We start from the raw sequence: 27,312 nt of genomic DNA, 5'->3' as shown, positions 1-27,312 counted from the left end.
GGTGGCCTAAAGATTTCCTTCGATCGGCTTAAAATTTGCGACTAAATTCCTAGGATGGTATATTTTTAAAGTTCTAGCAAAATCATATTTTAGCTATAACTATCTTTTAATGGATTAATAAAAGAGACAGGCACTGAATTATGAGCTAACAATTTGTTCTGGTACGCTATTACTAGCGATCAAAATGTAAACTTTTTTTTTTGATTAAAATTTAGCTAAAGCAAGTTTACAGCAAAAACCGATTTCTGAGGGTTGGATAATCATTTTATACTATTGGTTTGTTAACAAAATTATCTTTTCTGATTGCCACCTTACCAATTTAACCATAACTCATTTTGACGTTTCTTTTTTCCAACAATTTTTAAAGGAGATAATGATTTCTATAATAAGCCCTATTATAGATGCGAAATTTAAACTTAAGATTTTTCGGTTAGAAATTTGTTAAGTATGCTTATGCCATAACTTATTTTTGGTGGATAAGCAGTGTACGAAAATGTTTGCTGAGCTAACGCTTGAATGCAAAGTTGAACTTGTGATATCAAGATCAAAATTTAGCCAAAGGTTGTTTTGACCAGAAATTTGTTTTACCGGATGAATTAAAGAAAACTTCTAAATTAGGAAGCTAAATTCAAAGGACGATTTGGAATTGAAATTCCAATTTGCGATATTTTAGTCAATATTTATAACTTGCTTTAGCTATAATCTTTTTTATTTCTAGTTCTACTTTAACTTGTCATGCATAATTTTTTGAGATACAGTTCAGTGAAGGCACAAGTCGTCGCGGCGACAATTCATTGTGAGGACCACTCGTCGCAAACACAATTAATTTCAGGGCTACAATTTGTATTTTTCAAAAATTCGTCGCGAGCACAATTTCTTGCAGATTCGATGACACACGATCTATTTACGAAGACAAAACTCTTGCATTATTTACTAAAAGCTAACTAAATATTTAAATTGTAGCCATTTGATTTGCATCCAACTTGAATTATTTTGGAAGCAGAAGAAAGTCAAACAGGAAATTATTAAAATAATGGAACTCCTTTTCCTTACAAGGGAACTTGAATAGACGGCGTCAACAAATGTGAGCTGTACATTTAACGAGCTCTATATTTCATGTAGTGCATTAATTGTATCTCACTGTTAACAATTTTCTGTATGCTATTAGTATTTTTATTAACATTATCATTATTATTTTATGTATTTATTTATTTATTTATTTTTATCTTGCAACCTTCGCAAATACTGTATTTGTGTTCTTTAGAAATGATTTTCGAATTTTCGATTAATTTATTGTTCAAAATTTTGTTAAATTTTCTAACAATTCATGTTTTGAGTTTCCTCTTGTTTGAGGATTTTTCTTCACGGCTGCCTCGCCGTAACTCTTCTTTCTGAAATTATATCAGTTTTCATGGGCTTTGAACAAATTCTGGTACTTTTCATCATCACAATATGTTTGTTACCGTTTTTCAATGTTTTTTTTTTTTGTTGCCTCACCTATTATGTTTGAACACTCAAACTTCTAAATTCTATTTTCTGAATCACTACTATTAAGATTTCACTAAATTCCTTGAGGCCTTCTGGTGTTGCCATGAATCGCCACCAAGCCTACCTTTTGGAATCCTCTTTTTTTTTTTTTTTTTTGACTGAGAGGTCACGTGCACGCACTTAGAGTCTACAATATTCTCCGGATGCCCCCTGACAGGGGCGGGACAGGGTTAAGCTTTGATCTGATTCAATTTGTAGCAGTTAAAATATTACGAAATCATCTGAGGTTTGCTTATTGTTACCTACAAGGGGGCAGAGATACATGCATAAGAATTCACTATTCCGGAATATTTTTTTTTGCAAAAAATTATAACAAATAATGCGGAAAAAATTATAAAATTTTATATTTGTAATTAAAGTTAAATTTGGGGAAAGAAGTTAAAAGAATATCTTTAATAAGTTTTTGAGGTCAAGACATTTGACTATGGAAAAAAAAACTCTTAAGGAATATTTAACTTAAAAATTTCCGAAATAAACTAAAATGTATGTTGTATTGAATTTGAATGTGGTTAAAATGACAAACGTTATTAATAATTTTTGAAACATTTGTTTGAAATTTTTTAAAAAAAAAATTGTTTAAGGAAGGAATCATTTTGTACAAATTACAATGCAAGAATTCCTGTTCAAAATATTCCTGTTATTATAAATTACTTTCAAACAAATAATATTTTTTAATTCCGTAAATTTGTTTTCGGATTTGTTTAAATAGTTCCGGAGATTTGGATGAAAAAAAATAAAATTAATCGCAAAAGGCTCGAAGGTTTTCCGATTTAAACTATTTGGAACAAATTTTCTATTATTATATTTCGATTCAAAATAGATATCTAACATTTATCTATAAATTGTAGACTGAAACTATGTACTTAGCATAAGAATGTAATTTGATTTACCGAAATGCTTGACCAACAACTTTGTAAGCCGTAACAAAATTTTACAAGAAGAAAATTCATAATGTGCAATAACTTTTAACGTCAAAGATAACAGTAAATGCTAATTTTAATAATAAGTGGTAATTTAGGAATTAAAAGGTACTGATTTCATCGGAAAAGCATCAATGTATAACATTTTTTTAAAAATTTCTATAACTATCTAAAATTTAACTTAAGATTCTGAATTTTCCAATATATTTTAACAAGAGCAAAGACATTATTTAAATGCAAATATTTTTGTAATGCATCGCAAAGAACTTTCATAATTTAGTTTTCTTTACAGTTAAAATTTATATATAACACAAAACTATCGCATATTGAAGACAAAATCATGAAAATTATTTGAAAAACCTTTTATTGGCAAACAAAAATGGTCTCTTACCAAACTTACTAGCGCATAGAAATTGAAAAAATAAAAAGTATTTTTTTAAAATAAAACAAAGTTTTAGGAATTGGCTGGAAAAAAATATTTTGTTCCCGAAAATGCAAATAAATTAAATAAAGTATCTACCAAAATTCAAGTGCTAGAATAAATTTAAACAACAAGCTATACTTTAACCAATTACCAAGTTTTAACTTAATAGGTTTATTAAAAGTCGAAATATTTGAATTGAAAAAAAAAAAAAAACAGATTAAAAGGCATAATTTTGAATAAAACAAAATATATGAGTTTGCAGACGATTTCAATTAATAAAATTAATTAGATACTTTTTGTTTTCTGTAAAAGATTTGCAGTATTTTTGCTGTAATTTTAGAAGTTTAGAACTTCAGAAAAATTATCTTATATTTAGTATTTCAATGCTCAGCATAAAACAAGTTATAGCACGCATTTTTTTTTCCGTCTAAAAGTCGAAAACTTTGTTAGGAAAAATCCTCGAGATCCCTTAAGGCAGTGTTTCCCAAACTTATGACGTTTGCGTACCCCTTAAAAATTTTTCGTAACGCTGTGTACCACTAATAAAAAAATTAATGTATTTTTTACTATGAAAAATTGCACAAAAGTCAAAAATCACAGCTGGCTGTTGACACCACTAATTATTAACTGTTAACTCTGCAGAAAAATAACTAATAGAAAAATACGTAATCGTAAATTTCCATGGCTAGCTTTGTTTTAAAATATAAAATTTTGAAATTTTCGTTTGTTGCAAGATATTTCGGATAAGAACGCGTACCCCCGTTAAACTGTTTCCGTACCCCTGGGGGTACGCGTACCACACTTTGGGAAACACTGCCTTAAGGGAACATGATAGTGATCAAAAAAATGTACATTCTTTTGAAGTACACGCAGGAATTTTAAAAGTAAATGTACAATGTTTTAGTTAGGCAGAACATAACTTAAACAGTGGTCGAACACGCATTGCTTTATACGTTTAACGAGTTCCTACAACGGGCTTACTAATTTGACGGCAGACAATGTTGTTGGTTGAATGGCTTATAGTGTTTTAGATTTTAAGATCATAAGTTAGTTAAAACTTAATTTGATCGTAACTATTTTCAGCGGCTATGGTAAGAATCATTTTATAGTTTCGGAGAAATTGACTTTTACAAAAGTCGTACTTTTAAAATTCAATTTTCACGAACTATTCGACCTATTTCGCTCAAATTTTGTATTTTGCCGTGTAAAATTACATCCTTTAAAGTATAGGTTACATAGTTTACATTTCAAAATCTTTCTGACTTTCATTAAATAAAATAATAAAAAAATTATAAATATTTTCTAAATGTTATTCTCTGAATTGAATTATTTTGGGATAAATGAATTTTATAACTTAAAATATCGTCTTCACTAATTAATTAGCATATTTAAGATTACCCTCTCTAACCATTAAGACTGGGTCTTAGAATGTGAAAATCCGACCATCAGATCAAAAATTATTCTAGGTGGCTCGTTGTTTGAATTTTTTTTAAGCACATTAATGTTGTCAACCTATAATATGCCACATAAGAAATTTGACATATAAACAAAAAAAAGTTATTATGATGTCCAATCTAGCCCTATCTCCTCTCCCTTTTTAATTTTGCATATGAACAGATTAAGAGCTATATTTAAATTATTCTTAAATAAGCAAAGAATATAAATGTTGCAAAACATAAATAAAAAAAGCGATCATTATTTTGTTAATATATTTTTGTTTTGCATTTTATTTTATATTTTCATTGCACAAAGTTTTCTTAAAGCATCAAAAAGTATGAATTTTTTTCTTAAACATTAGTTAAACACTTACAATAAATGCCTGTAGTAACCTGCACATGGAAAATCTTCAAAATATTGGCAAATTATATTGTACTATCGTCTTGTACTATAGGGTTCGTTATAAAGTTCTTATATGAAGAGAAAGATTTTTTTAAGAGCAGTTTAATAAATTTTTCAAACTCAAAATTTTTACATTAGCAAAAAAATTCTTTTAATTATACTCAAGGGGTACCCACTCCAAAAAAAATGTCAACACTGTACTTTTTGACTAATTCACACGGTCTAGCGTTTAGCAGAATTTCTAGAAATTAAAACCTCACTGACTGAAAAATGTACCTTTCTTCAAAAATATGGCCCTTATATTATATCAATGACCTGCTTACTTTTTGTTACAAGAAAATATTTATTTTCCTTCATTTTGTTACCTTTAGCCCTCCCCCTCCCTTCTCCTTCTCTTCTCAGTTGCAGAAAAATTTACTACGATATTTTCAACCTTCTTAACATTTTTCGTAATATTTTTAATAACAAAAATATTTTTTTCAAATTTGCACGACACTTTTTTTTAGAACTATGTTTGATTTAGCTCCATATAGTTACTAATTTAAAAGTTTTTAATCAATATGAAAATCAAGAGAGAAACTAGCTTACTTTCTTCTCCTACGACTCTCCACACGCTAATGGTGAAAACATGCGTTGCCATAAGTAGAGAGTTCTTATCTGCGACACCTCTAGTCCATTTCGATCCCGAATAGCAAAAGGTTAACATCTTAGTGTCGAACAGTTCTCATTCATTGGATCAAAACACTTCGGTGGACAAATTTTGTCATCTTTCCCCTTCAACTGCAATAACGACTTCTCCTGCAAGAGACATCGTTTTTCTGTTACAACTTTGGAGCAACAATTATCTCAATACCGAAAATGGTGGCAACTACTTTACACCAAAGTGAAACACCATAAATAACTCTTCGTACTTAAGCATTTTGCTACCCAATGAACAAAAAATAATTCTTGAAATAGTGAAACACCGAAAATGTCCTTTTAAAAAATACTTGGTTTTTAAAGTAGCTGCCACCATTTTGATATTCAACAACACTAAAATTTAAAATTTTAGTAAGATGTGATACACATAGCTGCCATTTCTCCTGGATTTACCAGTCGACTATTGGATTTTGCCATTTTCTCATGGTCTACTGGTACAATAAAAATTTTCCTGGTTTTCGTACATTTCAGAAAATTCCCTACAATTGAGTAAGTTTTTGAGAGAAAAAAATCCTTATTGGAACAGAATTCTTTACACAATTTATCGTTTGCTTGAATTTTTAAGTACTAATGAATAATTGGGTATAATATGAAAAAAACACAACTACTTCGATTTAGTAGAAACATATGACGCAATGCTAAACGAATGGAATTTAGTTGTTGTTTATTTAGTTATTGTTATTATTAGTTGTTGTTAATTGTTTTAGTTGTTGTTGTTTATTTAGTTGTATTTAATTTCAATAACTTTTCTTTATAATGCAATAAAATCTGGCGAGCAGCTATTTAAACGATCGAACACTTCGTTTGTTTATTTGTGGCTTGAAGTTAGGCTCGCAGAAAATGCCGTTCATGGGTTAAATTTAGTAGGAACAACACAACCTGTGACGTAGGCTATATTATAGCCAATTAAATGAACATCATTTATATTAATCAGTTTAAAACTTTTCTTTTTTTTTTGTTCCAAAAATTTCAGTCTATTTTTATTCTGTACTTCCTTTTTAAATTATAATATAGTATGAAGTAAAAATCATCAATCTGGGGTGCATATATGCACTAATTCTTAAAATAAAGCTTGTTTGCTAATCAAACTTACATTTATCAAAGATTAAGATGAACTCAAATTAGGCTTAACCAAATAAAAGAGAATCAAAAATAAATATTATACAGTTATTTAAGTTTTAGTATTTTGATGACAAAAAAAATCCCATAACTTCCTTATAGGAAAAATATTTAACGTATTATGGAACAGTTATTATTTCGTAAAATCTACTAGATATTTTCTTATCCATGTTGACAGCTATAGATACACATAAGAGTCAGCAAGAAACTTATTTCAAAATAAAAGTTACTTCGAAAAAAAAAAGTTCGAAAGTTATTTATTTCGAATATTATAATAAAGGTAATCATCATTTATTTAAATTGCATAAATACACTAATTCTTAAAATAAAGCTTGTTTGCAAATCAAACTTACACACATCAGAGAGGACATTAAGATAAAATCTAACTAGGCTAAACCAAATAGAGGAGAATCAAAAATTAATATTATAAAATTATTTATTGGAATTGACATTTTTATGTAAATATTCTAATGAAAACATAATTATTTTTATTACACAACTCATGCCTTTAATAACAACTTCTGTTATTTGTTACTAGCTTGCCTTTAATAACAGTTAACTTTGTTTCTGTGGAATGTTCAGTAGCGAGTGAGATAAATGTTCCACCGTCTCGTGATCTATTATAAACAATCAACAGTTGCCATCTGACGGCTTTCAAGAAAACGCCAAAATTAGCAAAAATAATTAATAAAGCAAATAAATACATCTAAGCTTCCTCACTTAATGGTATTCAGATTTCACTTCAAGTGCGTATGAATACCCAATTCAGTATAAGCTAGAAATAAAGTATTCACTCTTTTCAAGTTGATATTTGTTCGTAAATTGAGTAACAGAATTTTTAAAATAGTTGGTAAAACAATTAAAAAATAAATAATAAGTTCGTAACTAATTACATTACAGGTTTATACGCATTTAGTACACATTTTGAGTACTTAAATAGTACAGTTAACTAAACGGTACCAAATAGTGTACATTTTGAGCAGTCCTGATGATAATTAAAAGCACGAATGATATTAGAAGTTCCATAAATAACACAAATAATTGCTACAATATCTGAAATAGAAATAGAAATAATCTGAAATAGTTTTGAAATTTCACAGAATCATAAGATAAGTATAATGAACTAAATATTTTTCAGCGATAAGGCAGGGTCGCGTAGAAGTTCTGCTTAAATGTCATTAAAAAATTCGACGAATGCCACAGTGAAAAGATTTAACCATTAAACTACGGCCTAACAAATTTATTCACAAAAGCAATATCATTTTTCTACACGTGGAAGAGTTTAGAACATTTTAAAATACATATGTAAAAGACTGGCTTGTATTTTTATGTCGTATAGTATGCGAAATATACCTTTTTAATTCTTTAATTATTAATTTTATTTTTATTGATTAAAGCTTTAAAAACTAAATACTTTTTTCACTCAGACATAACACACATTTTACACAAACTTACAGAAAAATGAGTAAGTATTTCTATAAAAATTGCACCAAAATCACCGTAGTCCAGATAGTGTATCAGGCTGGCCACTAACATTCAGTAAAAAATTTCTTGACTTTCCTCTGAGTTTTAAAACCAATGGTGTAATTTCATTATTTGTAACTAAAAGAACACATTTTTAAACATAATTTTTATTGAAGTGTCAATACTTTAAAAAAAAAAATTCTTTTTAAAAGGATTAAACTTTGCAAACATTTTTCGAGAGTGAATTCTGGTAGATAATAGACGTCATTTATAATCGTCTAAAAAACATTATGAACGACATACACACATTTTTTTTTCACTGTATTATTAGTTCTTGAATAACGTACAGTGGTTAAAAACTTTCAAATAACAAAATTGTGAAACTAAATTCATTCAAAAATAATTTTTTTTTCAAAAGAAAAAAAAAGTATGACATTTAAAGAATATGTCAAATTTGTTCATAAGTGTCAAACTCATTGATCTGAATGATATTTATTTCATTATTTATTACATAGTTAAAATCCAGAACAAATAATGGACTGAGTAAATATGCCCAGAATGACAAATACAGTCAACCCCGCTTAAACGAATACAATCGGCTCCAACCAAATCTATGTAATTCAATTATTACAGGTTATTCAATTAAAACAGAGATGCCAACTTGTTCCGGACTGCAAATACATATTTTAAAGTGGTAGTTTATCAATCGTGATTCTTGGTTTAATAAATTCAATTTAGTAGATTTTTATCCACCACTATTTCGAAATAATTCGTAGGCTTATATAATTCACCACTTTATTACTGCCATTCTATTCCTTTTAAAAAGAGAGCAAAAATTGTCAAATATTTTCAAAATTTACCGTTTTTTTTAATTATTTTGGCACGTCCGAAGCAGTTGGCCTCTCTGTTAAAATGTAAATGCAATATTTAATCGTAAATTCTACATTTTTGCGAAATTTTATTTTTTAAGGGTATTTAATGCGTAGTTATAGCGTTTTGATAAAATACACTCAGTCTTATGATTAATGAGCAATTATAATTAAAACTGTCTGTGTTAGTATCAGAAAATATAAATGTAATTTAAAGTTACATAAAAATAAATCAATGTTTGTGAAAAGTATAACACAGATATACAACAATTTAAGAAAAATTTCTCCCAACAACAAAAATATCATTATTATTTTATTATTCCTAACTCCACAAAACTAATAATTATATTATCCCTTTTATTAGGAATCATTTTAGCTTTATCTTTATCCTTTAAAAGATTAAATTATTTAAAAATAGGACAACCAGCCATTTCATTATGATTTACTCATATGATATCCTTCAATTCAATATTTAAAATTAACAGATTCATAAAACAATTTCACAATAATGATAAAATATGACAAGAACACTATGGTCCATACAACTCATTCAATTATATTATATTATCATCTAATCTTCCAAACAAAATTATTTTATCATCAATATGTTTAATTATAATTAATTTTAATTATCCCTATCATCATAATATTATAATATATATATATATATATATATATATATATATATATATATATATATATATATATATATATATATATATATATATATATATATATATATATATATATATATATGTGTGTGTGTATATATTGTATATATTAGTAGCTTATATTAGAGCATTTTACTGAAGATAAAATTGACTATTATATAGATCTTCATCATGAAATAATGATATGAACTTCACTAATATATTCTAAACTTAAGTCGAAATTAAGCTGCTATAATAGCTCTATTTATAATTAGTAGTCATTAACTATTAAAAAGTTAGCAGCTTTTTATAAACTAATCTAAGTATGTTTATAACATAAAAATTGAATGCAAATCAACCGTATAATTTTCTATAAATTTATTATATTAATTCATTTATATGTATTTTTTTATCTATCAGACATGATAGATAAAAAAGATACATAAATGAATATATATAAAAAAAAAAACATGTATCTCATTAACAATGAGATCGCTCCTTTAGCTTCTTATCTATTTGGCAGATTAGTGCACTAAGTTTAAGCCTTAGAAATAAGTAATTCTACTCACTCTAATGACCCACAATAATATTCATATATTAATCCCACAACAGGAATAATTATGAATAACATAAATATTATTGAAAAAATTATTCTATATATTAAAAATGGAAAACATAGTAATAATACAATTTCAACATCAAAAATTAAAAACAAAATTCCAATTAAAAAAAATCGATAAGAGAAAGAGACCCGAGTTTTAGATATAAAATTAAACCCACATTCATACCCAGAAGATGATTCTATTCTATTATTTAATTTATATGATATTAAATAAAACAATATATATACAATTATAATTAATAATCTTACAATAATTATTATAATCAGTAATATTAATATTCTCCTTTTAATTGGAAATTAAATGTACATAATATACTTATTTATTAAGAACCTCATCAATAGACCACTGAAAATAAAAATAATCATACTACATCAACAAAATGTCAATATCAAGCTGCAGCTTCAAACCCAAAATGATGTCTTCTAGAAAAGTGAATTTTTGTTATTCGTATTCGTATTACTATTAAAAACAAAGTTCCTACAATAACATGAAATCCATGAAATCCTGTAGCTATAAAAAATGTTGATCCAAAAACAGAATCTCTAATTCCAAATAAAGTTTCTATATATTCAAATCCTTGTAATATTAAAAAATAAATTCCTAATAATCAAGTCGCTAATAAAGAATTTTTAGCTATAATTCAATTTTCATTTAAAATAGCCTGATGACACAATGTTACTCTTACCCCTGAAGTTAATAAAATTACAGTATTTAATAAAGGAACCTGAAAAGCATTTAATGTTTCTACACCTGTAGGTGGTCAAAATGAACCGATTTCAATAGTAGGTCTTAATCTTGAATGAAATAAAGATAAAAAAAAAAAGAAATGAAAAAAAAATACTTCTCTAATAATAAATAAAATTATACCTAATATTCAACCTCTTAATACTACTCTAGAATGATAACCCAAATAGGTTCTCTCACGTACCACATCTCGCCACCATAAAATAGAAATTGTTAATCTTAATATAAATCTAATTATTAATAAATCATATTTTATATATATAAATATTTTTACTATTCCTAACATAAAAGATAAAATTCTAATTCCAATAAACAACGGTCAAGGAGAAATATTTACTATGTGATAAGGATGATAATACTTTTCCAATAATTAGTAGTATTCAATAGCATATAATAATAATAAAATTCCAAATACAAACCCCTGAATAATTGCTACACCAAATTCTAAAATTAATAATAATCTCTGAAAAATTAGAGATGAAATTAATCCTAATGATCTTAATAATCTAATTCTTGATAACAAACCAATAATAAGATGACCAGCTATTATATTAGCTGCTAATCGAATAGATAGAGTAAAAGGTCGCATCAAATGTCTAATTGATTCAATTAATACTAATACAGGTGACAATAACAAAGGACTCCCTTCAGGAACTAAATGAGCCGCACTACATATAAAATTTTTAAATCAATCTATCATAAAAAATCTTATTCACATAACAACACCTAATCCTATCGTAAATATAATATGAGCTGTCCCAGTAAAAATAAATGGAAATAATCCTATCAAGTTTGATATAATTAAAAATATAAATCTAATTAATCTAACACAAATAATTCCAGAATACTTTAAATCACCTACTTCTTTAAATACTTCACTTACATTTACTAAAAACTTTTTTATTATAATTAAATATATTCTATAAATTTTAAAAAATCTAGTAAATATAATTATATGTGTTAGTATAATAATTAATCAATTAATTGATATACCAAAATATGATGTAGGATCAAATACAGAAAATAAATTTATCAATATCATATATTTTTTTCTATTTCTAATTCCTTTATATTATAAAAAAAATTTCTTATACTATTATAATTACCATAAATTTTTATAAATAATAATATTAATAGGATTACAAAAAAAGAAGATATAATTCAATACAAAGGTATTAATTGTGGTATAATATCATCTTTAGTTTGACAAACTAATATTAATTTAACTACTTATTTCATAATTAATTTAAGAGACTAACACCTAAATTCGGCCACTATTTCACAATCATATTTTTATAAATTCAATTTGAGGTACTACTGAAATTACAATAGGTATAAATCTATGATTAGCCCCACAAATTTCTGAACACTGCCCTACAAATAATCCATTTCGATTAAAAATATAAAATAACTGATTCAACCGACCTGGAATAGCATCTACTTTTACCCCTAATGAAGGGATAGTTCAAGAATGAATAACATCAGTTCTAGATACAATTATTCGAACGTCTAATATTCTTGGAATAACCAAAGAATTATCTACTTCTAACAATCGAAATATTCTCTTATTATCTGAAGGAATTATATATGAATCAAATCTTATAATATTAAAATCTCTATATTCATAAGACCAATATCACTGATGTCCTATTACCTTAATACTCAATTCAGATATTTCAAATTCTTCTATTAAATATAACAACCGAATTGAAGGAAATGCAATTAATAACAAGAATACTCCTGGTAATAAGGTTCAAATTCTTTCTAATCTTTGACCCTCAAACATTCCAAGATTATAAATCTTATTAGTATATGAATTTATCAACATATATCCAACCAAAATTACAATTACAATTATTACTATTATTGTATGATCATGAAAAAAAATTAACTGTTCTATTATAGGAGAAGATCTATTTTGAAAATAATAAGATCCTCAATTTGGCAAAAATTATTTTCTTAACAAATTTAACTGATTAAAAGTGTGATTTATAGGGGGAACATTATTAATTCATTCCAAAGAAGATATAACATAATATTCTATATTGTAAGAACTTTTATATACTATTCTTTCTCAGATTAATATAATTATTATAATTACTCCAAATAATGATATTAATGAGCCTAATGATGAAATTATATTTCAAAATGAATAAACATCTGGATAATCTGAATACCGACGTGGCATTCCATTTAACCCTAAAAAATGTTGAGGAAAAAAAGTCATATTTACTCCTACAAATATAACATAAAATTGTAATTTAGTCTTCTTTATATCTAACTTTATTCCAAAAAATAAAGGAAATCAAAAAGTTAATCCTGCTAAAATTGCAAATACAGCACCTATTCTTAATACATAATGAAAATGAGCTACTACATAATAAGTGTCATGTAAAATAATATCTAAAGAAGAATTTGATAATACTACTCCAGTAATACCACCAATAGTAAATAAAAATACAAATCCCACACATCACAATAAGGGAGTATCTATTTTAAAATAAGAGCCATGGAGAGTAGCTATTCATCTAAAAATTTTAATACCCGTAGGTACAGCAATAATTATAGTGGCAGCAGTAAAATAAGCACGAGTGTCCATCCCAACAGAAAATATATGATGAACTCACACTACAAAACCCATCAATCCGATCCCTACTATAGCATAAATTATTCCTAATCTTCCAAATGGCTCTCGTTTCCCTACTATTGATCTTATTACATGAGATACAATACCAAATCCTGGTAAAATCAAAATATATACTTCAGGATGACCAAAAAATCAGAATAAATGTTGAAACAAAATAGGATCACCTCCTCCTGCAGGATCAAAAAATGAAGTATTAAAATTCCGATCAGTTAATAACATAGTAATAGCACCTGCTAATACTGGTAGTGATAATAATAATAGAACAGCAGTAATTAGAACTGATCATACAAATAAAGGAACTTTTTCTATTCTCATCCCATAAGATCGCATATTAAGTACAGTAGAAATAAAGTTTACCGCACCTATAATAGGAGAAGCCCCAGCTAAATGTAAAGAAAAAATTGCAAAATCTACTGATCTACCCCCATGACCATCTAAAGATGATAAAGGTGGATATACAGTTCAACCAGCTCCTACTCCTATTTCTACTACAGATGAAATAAATAATAATAATAAAGAAGGAGGTAATAATCAAAATCTCAAGTTATTTATCCGAGGAAATGCTATATCAGGTGCCCCTAATATTAATGGAACTAATCAATTTCCAAACCCTCCAATTAAAATTGGTATTACTATAAAAAAAATTATTACAAAAGCATGAGCCGTTACAATTACATTATATAATTGATCATCACCCATAAATCTACCTGTTTGACCTAACTCAATTCGAATTAATACTCCTATTGCTGTTCCCACTATTGCAGCCCAAGCTCCAAAAATTAAATATAAAGTCCCAATATCTTTATGATTAGTAGAATATAATCATCGCAGTAATATATTTCTTTATAGTTTATATCTAAAACAATAAATTGCAAGTTTATAATTATATTTAAGAAATCAAACATAGATGATGAACTGTAAATTCATATTAGTAATATATATATATATATATATATATAAAGTACTTTTAACCTTGAAAGCTAATAGAATTATTATCTTAATATTCTTTATATATATAATATACATAATATAGATCCTAAACAAAAACTTATTAAAATAATAACATCATAATATAATCAACTACTAATCTTCATTTTTAAATTTCATGAATATATAAATCTACCACCTAATACAAAATCATATATAATTACAGAATAGTTACAGAAAATATTAATAATAATAATATAATTCTATATTCATATAATATAAAATAATAAAATGATCATCATTTAAAAAAAAATCCCATTAGAGGAGGGACCCCACCTAAATTTAATAAAACTAATAAAATAATCATTAATGATTAATGATAATGAAGATTAATGAGCAATTATAATTAAAACTGTCTGTGTTAGTATCAGAAAATATAAATGTAATTTAAAGTTACATAAAAATAAATCAATGTTTGTGAAAAGTATAACACAGATATACAACAATTTAAGAAAAATTTCTCCCAACAACAAAAATAGCAAACAAAAACCAGGAGAATTGATGGCAAAATTCAGTTAATTGTTCTGCAGCTATGATAGACAAATATTTACATTAATTAAGTATTAAAAAAATTATTGATGTGGTAATTGGAAATGTAAGAATACCAATAATAATAAACGATTCACACAAGTAAAAAATATTTTTATCCAGCGAATATTATTATGTTTCGGATAAAAGAATTATCTTAACCCGTACCTTCTCGCTCCGTTCAAGATATACCGGGGTGATGTTCCACCCTCTATTTCTCATGACCGTGATATTTCCAGGCTGATGTTTTCTTAAAAGTTTCTTAACTGTTTCTTAACTTAGTTGATGTTTTCTTAACTTATTTCTTATGTACCGAATTATGCATATTACCTACTCTACACAGCAGATGGCAGTGCAAGATTATTTGCCACGTGTTTGGAGATAGTTTATTTTAAATCAGCACTTATCAAACATGAAAGCTAAAAATTAACTCAAAAATTAAAAATGAGTACATCGACTGTATAAACACTTAGTTTTGTATAATTTTCCTTTAAAAAAAACTACGACTGCTTTCTTCAAAATTATGCGACTATTAAGGGATAAAATGCAATCTTTCATTAATAGATTATGATATCGAATCAATTCATCAAAAAAGATCTTTTTTCTAACTCTATAAAATTTTTTACACTAACAATTTTGGTTTAACAATTACATTATGATTTAACAATAATGATTTGCAATTTAATGGTTTAACAATTACACTGGCAATTACTACAATATACCCCAGTACTGAACTTTGAAAATGCTAAATTATGCAATATTTTTGAGCTTTTGTTATCAAAATATCTGAGATTTAAGAAGACGTACCGAAAGCTCTTCAAGGTCACAGATGCCTGCAGTCCACTTTTGTCACTGAGTAGACCACTGCCGGGACTATAGCCATCACACTATCATAGTACGAATCATAAGGACTCATCAGACTTCTTCTAAATCCTAGAAATTTGCAAATTTTTGTTACAGTATCAAACATATTACTTTAAAATACATTAATTTTATTCCCTTTATTATTTTTCATATTATAATATTTTATTAATTAAGTATTATTTTTTTTAAACTTTAAAAACAAACAGGAAACTATCAAGGTTTTATCTTTTCAATAGGAGTTCTGGGTGAAAAACTAATCTTTTAATTATATTATACGCTTTTTTCGACAGTGGTTCACGAAATGTTTGGAAATTATCAAATATTTGTGATTTATGTGATCAATGCTTTTTTATATCCAAAACATTGAAAGAAAAATATCGGTTTTTATTTCAGTCTTTTTTATTGCTTATACTTGATTGCTATTTTACGCTGAAACACTATGTATTGCACTCTTTAAAATCACACATTTAGTTTATAATTATTTCAAATTAATCGACCTAATATAGCGATATTGTTTGGCCTTTTTTTATAACAGTGGTCAAAAACCCTAAAAACCCCAATTTATAATCCAATTTTTTTTCTTCACAATTTTGTCTTCCTCCCATATTTTGAGCGTCAGGTATCCAAATATGTAAAAAAATGTCTTTTTATTCAGATAAATCATTTTTTTGTTTGTTTCTGATTTCGTAATTTAATGAATTGTTAGTACTAATTAAATAGCATTTTGGTAATCCCCCCTGGAACCAATAAAATTTCCAATTAGTTATTGAAAATTAGATTATTAGACGGAATGTCTGGAATTTGTACACGGAACATTAAAGCTAAATAATTTGAGATAAATAAGTAATCAAAAGATTCATGAGATTGGTTATAAAATGCAAGCATGTATAGAGAATCTTACATACAGGTTCATGTGGATTTTCCCTCGTTGTTAAGTTAGATTACAAAATGTCGATAAGTGAAATATGTTCTATTTGCTGAATAATTCGTTTTGCTGACGAAACATTTTAGTGGAATAACGATTTTGTTCGATGGGCTAACGTATCGTGGAATAATTTCAAATGTTGCTCGAAATCAAAATTTTTGGTTATATAAGAAATAGTCAATTCATCAGAAATTAGATACAATTCGTTTTGGCTGTAACTCTTTTAACAGTTGGACTAAAACAATTTTTTGATAGGCTCCCCAATAACCGTTGAAGTGATTGTTTGATCAAAAATTATTTAAAACGTTTTTTATCATATCAGACCAACGAAAATATTTGTTGGTCTATTGCTCTAACATAAATAGGTTAATTTCACACTTCTTTCTTTCTTACTGGCGAAAACTTGTTTAGACAAAACTTTTTCCCGTGGGGTAACAATTTTAACTTTTGAAGATAAATTCAATCTTGTGTTCTAGGTTAAAATTCGGCTAAAACTTGTTTTGACTGCAGTTTTTTTTAATGACAAACGAAAATGGTTAGTGGAACTTAAAACAATTCTGACAAATTACGAAATATGCAAAAACAAAAATTAAGAATAATCATTTAATGATCTTATAATTTTGAAGAAAACGATTATAAAAGTGCTTTTTTTTTATTCAACAGAATTAGACTTCCCCTTTCACATTAGTTGCTACATTTAGGTCAAAAATTATACAACTATTGAATTTATGGTTCATTTGTCTGGAAAAAAGTTTTTACGCTATTGTTGATAAGTCCTTTCAATATGGGTTAAAAGCGTGTGAACCCCGGCATTTTGAAATAATTTTTTTTAATTTTTTAACCCAGTTTTTAAAACAACAAAACTAGTTGCTATACCAATGTTGGACAATCACAAATCCGTCAGAATTCATACATTGGGGAGATGGTTACTTATGCTGTTTACCAAAGAAAAATATAATGGTTCATGATAAAATGGCTCATTGATGCTTACCATCAAGATCATGTTGGTTCATCAATGGAAAATTATCGAAAATTTTGACTTGGATGGTTTAAGGAAAGAATGATTGGTAAATAAATTTCGTTGATTGATAGCGTAACATCCTGAAATCTCTGAATAATGTTCAAACAAAATCATCAATATCAGTATAAAAGTAATCAAATGTAGCAAGCATTTTCGGACATAGAGAGTATAAAATTAAGTGTGTGAACAATATCTTTTTTAATTTTTGAACAAATTTTTAGCTTAAAATAAAATAATGATGAGCGCCGACATCTAGCTTAAAATAAACTATCTATCTCTAAACTAAAATAATCTAATACTTCCATCTGACCTTGAGAAATATATATGATTCGGGGTATAAGAAATAGATTGTCTGAACCTTTTTTTCGCGTATTACTTGTTAACACTATCAGCCTGGAAATATCACGACCATGAGGGAATAGAAAGCAAAACTTTGTCATTTTGACAGGAACGAGATATTTCGGCGGCTCCTCTGACTGAACTACTTTCTCAATCACGGCAACTCCATAATTTGCGAGAAAAAAAGTACGTATACAATACAAAGTTGATTTGCTCGTCTAACTTAATTAATAGTTAATTAATTAGCGCATTTGATGTTACTTTTCTTTGTACCATTATGATTCAACCTTCGATCTGGTTACTAGAACAAAAGTTATTTAGAATTATATCTATTCAATTTATCGCATTGTGCATATCAGCATAAAAAAAAATGATACAATAAAAAATTAAAAAAAACACTGCTTTGTGCAATGTGTATTTGGTTTTAAAATTAATAGCGAGATTTTAAATAGTCGATAAAATAGATTGAAAAATGTTTTACTTACAAATAAAATGGCAATATTCCAAAATAAATTTTCTTGCATTGTTAGGTCTATATCAGGCAGTCAGTTCTACAGGATCATTTTGGAATTAATCTCAGGCAGATTCTAAGCAACATAACAGATCCTATTTTGTCAGATTCTTCCTCTTTGTCAGAGTATTAAGCAGAAATGTATGCTATAAAGATAAATTACGTGGGTTTATGATAAATTAGAGACATGGTAAGTTTCAAAAATTGTACAGGTCATAAGAAAAGAAATTAAAATTGGAAAAAGTTAAAGATATTGGAAACAACTGAAACACAGCATAATAAAATCATTAAACTTACCCAAATTTTTGATGAAAAGAGCTAAAAAAAAAAAAAGGTTAAAAAGCAATAAAATAAATTAGATAAAAACCAGAAAAAAATGAACTCAAGAAAAAAAAATTTCTATGAAACACATTAGAAAAGAAATGAGAAAAAAATTCTTAAAAAATAAAATTAATAGCATAAAATATAATTATATCAAATATAATTATATAAATTAATTATATAAAATTAATAACATGAAAATGAAATTTTGCAAAGAATTGGAAGACATGACATAATGGACATAATCGGAAATACTTGGACTAAATACTAAAAAAACAACAACAGAAAAACGAATGCGAAAGATGGAAGATAAGGAAAACAAAATAGTAGACCGATGGTCACGAATGGATTTGATCAGGTGCTCTTGAGCGGAAATGTTACTAATCAGAAAAACTAGAGCACACATCATAAAAGAAAAGGATGAAAAAACATAGAAGGAAAAATGGTACACCAACTGGAAAAAAAAACACTCATCGAAAAAAAACATACATATTCAATTAACAAAACAAATAAAAACACATTCGAAGTAAATACAGAATATTTTAGAAATTATATAGAAAATCATTGGAAATGAAAACAGCACAAAAATTGGATGTAGGAACAGAACTCATTGAAAATAAAAACAAAAAATATTTAAAAAATTACGCATAAAAAAACAGCACATCCATTGAAAATAAGCAGAATATACATATTAATAAAAAAAAAATTTGGAAATAACTCAAAAAATTGAAAAGCGAGAAATACAGAGTTCGGGGAAAAAAACGATTCACATATAAACTAAGAGAAAAGATACGAAAAACGAAATAGGGAAAACAAAACATGAGTGGATTTGACCAACTTTAATTTAAAGAAAATATTAACAATCGAAAAACATCTGCAAGAATTACAGAAATAGTACACCACTTGAAAAAACAAAGAAGATAAGGGGAAAAAAAAGGAAAGATACAAAACACTTACTGGAAAAAAACATTCATTGAAAAAGAAACACATTTGAAGTAAAAACATCAGCACACATTTGAGATAAAAACAGAACGAACAATACAAACAAAGCCAGAATGTACATTGGAAATTGAAATAGAAGGGATGAAAATTAAACCAGAGTTTTAGGGTAGTTGTAATTAAAAACATACATATACAAAGACACATACTTAGGAATAAAACAAAACACTCAAAAAGCTGAAAAACAATGAATAAAATTGGAAAGCGCATAAAAAAAAATAATGTGTTAAAAGTTGGAAAAACGAAAATTGGAAGAATAAAAATACCAAATAGAAGTTCTTAAAATTACTACAGAAAACTGAAAAAAGAAAAATAGTGAACACGGAAAACATAAAGATTCACTTATAAACAGGGAGCGAAGTTACGAAAACAATATAGAGCAAAAAAATCACAATTGGATTTGATCAACTTCACTTGAACGCCAATCGAAAATCTCCCTAAAACAGACAAAGGAAAAACATCGAAAAAAATCAAAACAAGCTAAAAAAAAAAAGCAAATTTTCTGAAAGCTAAAGAAAAATAGAGAAAAAAATGCAAGGAAAAAATTATTACAAAATCTCGCATTAAAGAAATGGAACGCACAGTGGAGGACGAAAATTAGAAAAAGATTTGCAAGAAAAAAAAAATTGTAACACATATTTTGAGAAAAAAACTGGAACAAACGCTGAATGCAAAAAATAATTGGAATACACAATGAAAAATCTAAATTGGAGCATATATTGGAAAATAAAGATTGGAATACATATTGGATTAATAAAAATTAGAACAATTATTAGAAAATGAAATTTGGAGCAACTATAATGAATTAAAACAGAAGACGTATTGGAAGATAAAAATTTGAACACATAATAGAAAACGCATTGAAATAAAAATAGATAAAAAAACAATCTGAGAAAGCTACAGAAAAACTTGGAAAATGCAAGACACACTAAAAATGCACAGATTAAAAAATGGGACACCCACATTGAAAGAAACTAATAGGAACACATAAATTGAAAGAAAAAAAAAACATTGGAAAGTACACTGGATGATAAAAAAAATTTGGAGCACACTGGATAGATTATAATACCAGAATAAAGTTCTAGAAAACAAAATAGAAAAAAACAAGGAATGAAAAAATTGTAAAACACATTGGATGAACTATAACACCAAAATAAAATACTAAGAAACAAAATAGAATAAAAAAGGATGAAAAAAATGGGAACACACACTGGATGATACTAGATAAAATACTGGATAATACTAGAAAACAAGCTAGAACAAAAAAGGATGAATAAACTGGAAAACAAATCAGTGAACACATGAATAGTAATGATTTGGAAAGCAAAGTGAAAAAGATTGGGGAAAAAAGGACACAAAACACACTAATTTGAAAACAAAATAAAATTGGAAAACGCAAATACAATGATATGGTACCAATGAAATTCGTCGCTAGTCATTTGGAGAAAGAAAAGCGAAAAAAAGGATAAAATTGGAAAATGAAGTAAGAGAAAACATGATGAAAAAGTTTGAATAATATAGAAAACGAAACAAACGAAATTCGTCGCACATAATTTAAGAGCGGGCGATTCTCGAGCGCATGTTGAGAGCGGCGCAATGAAAAATACGATAACCGACGCGTCGGTCCCGTCGCGACGGGCAATAAAACAAGACCCGAACTAAATTCATTCCAATAATAAATGGCCATTTAATTAAACAAAACGTAAGATAAATAAATACATTACCAGTACGATCTTACCTTTTAACATAGAAAAATGCACAACCATTTTGTGATCGTCACGTAAAAAATCTTTTTACATTAATTAAAACTTACCTCTAACTATTCAATTAATTAAAACTTACCTCTTACTATTCAATCCGATTACACTCATGAATGCAGGTACTTACTGGAGTTCTTAGTTTTAAATTTCTTGGTTAAGAGTTTCCTGCAGACTCTAGGGAGGAAAAAGGAAGAAAATTAGACTGGATTCATAATGAGCAATCGAATGACTCGTTCTATATGTAAATGCAGTTACTAATTTTTTTAAAAATAGTTTGTTTCTTATGCATATGTTACTGTGAAAGACCGAAATGGTTTGTTTTTGACTTCCACCAGCGAATGTTGACAATCACAAAGTCGCTTTGGTAAATGTCTGAAATATATACTAGGTCTAGTTAAGTATCACTTCCCGGTATACCCTACAACTGATACTTTTCTAAGGTGCCAGGTATACATTTGCCCGGTATGCCCTATAGTGATGTTTTTCTAAGGTAAAGTGCCCAGTATGCAGTACTCCAAAAACACTGATGTTTCTCCTAATCTACCCTCAGCAGATATCGAATAATAATATCAACGAATATATCAAATCGGATTTGACAAATATTTTTGACAACGGTATGGACAGTGAATGTTGAAATCAACATTCAGTGTCATCAATGATGTCAACAGCTTCTGTACACATTCAGGTCTTATTATTTTAACATTAAATCAGAAAACAGTAAAAGTCCGCCATAAGGACAATCTACAGTAGAACATGGAATGTTATGAAGAGTTTTTCGCTATAAGCCACTATGCATATTTAACCATAAAATAGAGTTACCGTAAAATACTTCATTAAAGCGACTATGAGATAATTTAACCAAATGATACGTAAACAAGTGTAAACCGCTTTCAGTCACATAAAAACGATAAAAGCTGTCATCTGATAATTAAGATTTTTTCATAGAATCGTATACTGCGTCTTATAATTTGACCAGGGACTGAATAAAGGTACCTAACTGAAAAAATATAGATACCAGGGTTAGGGACTGAAATATTAAGGCTCTTCGAAAGGGCACGGGAGGAAATTGATTGATTATGGTAAACTTTGGTCTCAAGCAATGCCCCAAGTAATACTGTCAGTTATAGCATTTGTTTTCATTTCAATAAAAACCGTTATTCACTTTCATATTAAAAATAAATGTAGAAACTCCGGAAGTGCAAATTTAACCTTATCTTAAGATTGATAAAATGAGGAAATTTTATTCTTAACTTTCAAAATAATTATGAAAACAAAATTAATAAAATAATTCAAGATTGATAACGGATTAGCAGTTAGTCTTTTTTTTGTTTGTTAATATGCTCACAATTAATTATGAAACTTATTTAGAAAATCACGTCTCCTCTAAAGAAAAGTCGGCAATTTAGGTTAAAAAGAAAAATTGGGAAACCCTCAGTGCTGGCTGAGTAGTAAAATTTAAGTTATATTAAGATATCACTCTTTAAAAATCTTTCCCGATGACCGTTACAAGTTGGCAGCTATGTAATCATCATCAGCGATTTTGTTTGAGTTGAAATAACGATGTTAATTCTTTTGTTTTATTTGAAGATAAGGAAATTGTTTACAAAACATGAATTGCAGAAAAAAAATCTTTTATTTAAAATTTAATTTTTCAAGAACTATTCAAACGATTTTCGTTCAAAAATAGGACTGAAAAATTGTCTACCTTAACTGTTCACAATTTTTCGACCATTATGAAACAAATCAATTATAAAACAAATCAATTATAAAACAAATCAATTATAAATAATTATTAAAAAATTTTTCCATGGAATAATCTTTCGATATACGAATTATAAATTTCAGTTCGCTTAAAAAGTTTGAGAACTATAGTTGAATTCGCAAAAAGTAAATTTAACGTTAAAGAAACCCTGGTTCGGACCACTATCGCTCTTCTGATCAAATATGATTCAAACCGCTCTCCTGCCGTATGACTAAAACCAAACTTTCAACCGTTCTCCTGTGGTTTAGGGATTTATTTCCCAGATTCCAACAACCCCTCTCCCGAATTTTAAGGGTCATGAATCCAAATCCGTAGTTGGGAAAAAAAGGCATGTTTATTAAAAAAAAATTACGTTTTTCATACGTTTGTAACTAAAAGGTTCTAAATAAAACCAAAAGTGCGTTCATAACTAAAATTATCGTCAGCAATAACTAATAAGCATATATAAATTTTTGATTCTTGAACCGTTAAGATTGAGTCATAGTACGTAACAATCGGATCATTAGATCAAAAGTTGTTCATCTGTTGTACGTGACTTCCGAGAGTACTTAATTCGGGGATTTTATTCACCAGAAAAAACAAATCACTTTATCAACATTTGCGGAAATAGGTTTCAAAACATTATCAATTAATTATCATATAATTTTTAATTTCATTTTTAAGATTACCTGATATACGAAAAGACAGGCTTGCAGAATTTTCTAAATATTTCCTCCTCTCTTCATCTGCATACTAAAAAGTCATTCATCCATGCGAATAAAATCAGAGACAACAACGACTTCTAGGAACTAAAAAAGAAGTCTAAAATATTGATTAGTTTACCTGAAAAAAAATCATTTCATGATAATCAAAAATTAAATTTTTAAAAAATAAACATTGCACAACATTTTTTAAAGAGTAAAAAGTAGACGCATGACTACCTACGTCGTAAATTTGATTGGTTAAATTCTAGTCTTTAAGGTGTTACCTTTGATAATTAACTTTGTTACTGCGCTCTCTATTATTTCTCCCTCTCTCTCTCTCTTTGTTTGAACTCAGAAGACGTTAAAAACTTTTCATTATCCATATTCACTTAAAATTTTACCGTCTGTTTTATGTATGGCACAAAACAGAATAAACCAAGCTAGCTACACATAGAGAAAAGGTCTCTCATAGACTAATAATATAGGTAGACTGCTCATCTATGATTGCCAATTGGCAACTAGGAAGAATTTTAAAAACAAAATGACAAATCCTTGGTGTGTTTGGACAGGGCTGGACTTATCATTTAGTGAACCTAGACAATGGCAAAAGGAGCGCCAAATAAAAAGGGCAAAAAATTCATCTTTGATCTCTTTGAAAATAATTTAAAAAAGAGGTTTTTTTTTTGTGGACTTTGTACTGTTTTTAACCAATTTTCGTAAATAAATTTTATAGGCGATTGCTTTAATGTCAAAGCAAGATAATCTTCGAGTCTAATTTTGCAATCATTACTCATATTGCTAATTGAAGTCAAAGCGACAGCAAAATAAATAAAAAAAAACCAGTATTTTCTTACAAAAAAAATTTTGCAATACTTTATCTATCTGAAATAATTACTTGATAAATCAAAATGAAATTTAGTGATATTTCACAAGCTTATTTATGGTAGAAAAATTTAATGAGTGTTTAATAGTGTGTCTATAAAAGAAAAGAATTTATTTTTAATAATCAATTCATTGAACACAAAATAATTTTGTTGATTCCTTCCTTAAAAACAATAATGATTACGAATTTAAAATTTTTAAAGTTAAATAAAACCTACATTTTAATAATTTTCTTCTTGAATAAATTACAAATATTTGCTCGAAATTATTGTGCTGACTTGTAAATTTTAGATCAATATTTCTTTTTAATTTAAGACAGATAAAGAATTTATATATATCAATTCTTTTTGTTTGCTAACTCATGAAAATTAGTGCTAACTTTGTTTTATTTAGTTAAGTGCTTTTATAACTAAAAATGTAATGATGAGCGATATAAATTAATGTATACAAACATTCAAACAAACTTCCCTGGAATAAAATTTCGTTTTATATTTTATTTTAAAAATCATGTAACTGTAACAAAAAAGTTATTACTAAGCATATTTTTTCTTAAATTCAAAACTCAATTGAAATTAAATTTAGAGCATTATTGATTAATGAAGAAACTGCACTTAGGACAAACTCTTCGAAGTTGTATATTTGTTTTTCAATTGAGTAAATTATATTTTGTTCTGCGTAAATAAATTTCACTTTTCCTTATTCACAACTCGTCATTTTTATAAAAGAAAATTTCAGCATTTTAGCTTCATTAAACTTAACCTTGTGTCTAACAATTTTATTCAACTCTGACATAACTCAATTTAGAACTTTATAAGTTGGCTAGTCACAGAAAAAATTATAAAAATATAATAAAATCTTTTAATTATGAAAAATAGCTGTCAATCTTTTTTATTTTTTATGTACTTTAGTTTTTCCAATTTTTTCATATTTTTTATGCTACATAAAACTGTGTTAATGTAGCCTACATAAAACTATGTTTTTCAGCATTTTCGCCAAACCAATTGAAAACCAATAAACCATTCTTATAATTAATTCTTTAAGGAATCAGTTTTGATTAATTAAATGTGATCAAGGGGAGAAGGGGTTTCAAGAGCAGGGGTTGGTTTTTACGATTAGGGTAACAGTCTAATCCGATTTTATTTGTCTATGACTAACGATGTAAAACCTAATCTGCATGATAAGCCAACAATCAAATTTTCTAGAAGCTTTCTATTTAAGAAAACAAAGAAATATTACAATCAGATGACTAATATAAATTATAAACAGGGTATGCATATAACAATAGTAATAGATTTAAAATTCCTGATTTGCATTTGACCTCAAGAAAATACTTTAAGAAATCCATGGTATCAAGTGCCATAGTATTAAAACCACAAAGCCGAAATTGTATTTATACATTTTTCTTTAAATTGGAACAAATTTATGAGAAATAAAACAAAATAAAAACAAATAAATATTGCTAAATCAAGAAATGAAAATTTGAAATCTCCAGATGAAAGAGTGCCAACTTTCCAAAATAGATATCAGAAATTAGAAGCATTACAATAATATATATGTATAATATTGTAATACTTCTAATTTTTGATATAGTATAATATATACTGTGAATGACCGAAATTGGTTGTTGATTTACACCGGTAACTGTTGACAATCACATAGTCGCTTAGGTAAATGTCCTAAATATATACTAGGTATACTTAAGTGCCACTGCCGGGTGTACATTTGCCCGGTATACCCTACCCTGAGGTTTCTTACAGTCAAGTGCCACTGCCCATTATGCATTTAACCGGTACTGAGAACACTGATGTTTCTCCTAATCTATCCTTTGCAAATATTAAAATATCGAATAATATCAACGAATAAATCAATATCAAATCGGATATAACAAATATTTCTGTCACGAACGGACATAGAATGTAGAAATCAACATTCAGCAACGATGTCAACAGTTATCAAATCGGATATAGGAAATATTTCAGACATTCATCAAAATGACTATGTGATTGTTGACATTCATCGATAAAAGTAGACATTCTCTTGATTTCGATCCTTCACGGTAACATATATAATCTAAAGAAATGTAAAATAATCTACTTAATTCTATATAGTCTGTCTAATAATATATAGTAATACTAATAATAAAATATATCCTTATATGTTTATTAATATATATATATATATATA

At 27.3% G+C, this 27,312-nt stretch overlaps 1 long non-coding RNA gene across 4 annotated transcripts in view; it reads right to left on the bottom strand.

The window, feature by feature from the left end:
• Positions 1–25,182, bottom strand: part of LOC147816153 (uncharacterized) — a 41,975-nt gene extending 16,793 nt beyond the window's left edge. Inside the window, exons 1-6 of one of the 4 annotated variants that reach the window (XR_015431800.1) lie at positions 24,232–25,182; positions 21,884–21,975; positions 19,019–19,039; positions 18,696–18,867; positions 15,869–15,994; positions 5,320–5,529 (exon numbers count right to left, since the gene is read on the bottom strand). This is a non-coding gene — a long non-coding RNA (uncharacterized LOC147816153). The other 3 variants (XR_015431802.1, XR_015431799.1, XR_015431801.1) reach the window with 3 other exon arrangements.
• Positions 25,183–27,312: the final 2,130 nt, after the last annotated feature.

Source organism: Parasteatoda tepidariorum, chromosome 2 (assembly GCF_982258835.1).
Source record: "Parasteatoda tepidariorum strain Cologne lab strain chromosome 2, Ptep-v5.0, whole genome shotgun sequence".
NCBI lineage: Eukaryota > Metazoa > Arthropoda > Arachnida > Araneae > Theridiidae > Parasteatoda > Parasteatoda tepidariorum.
Note: the sequence above shows the minus strand (reverse complement) of the source record. Positions and strands in the feature narration are given on the sequence as shown.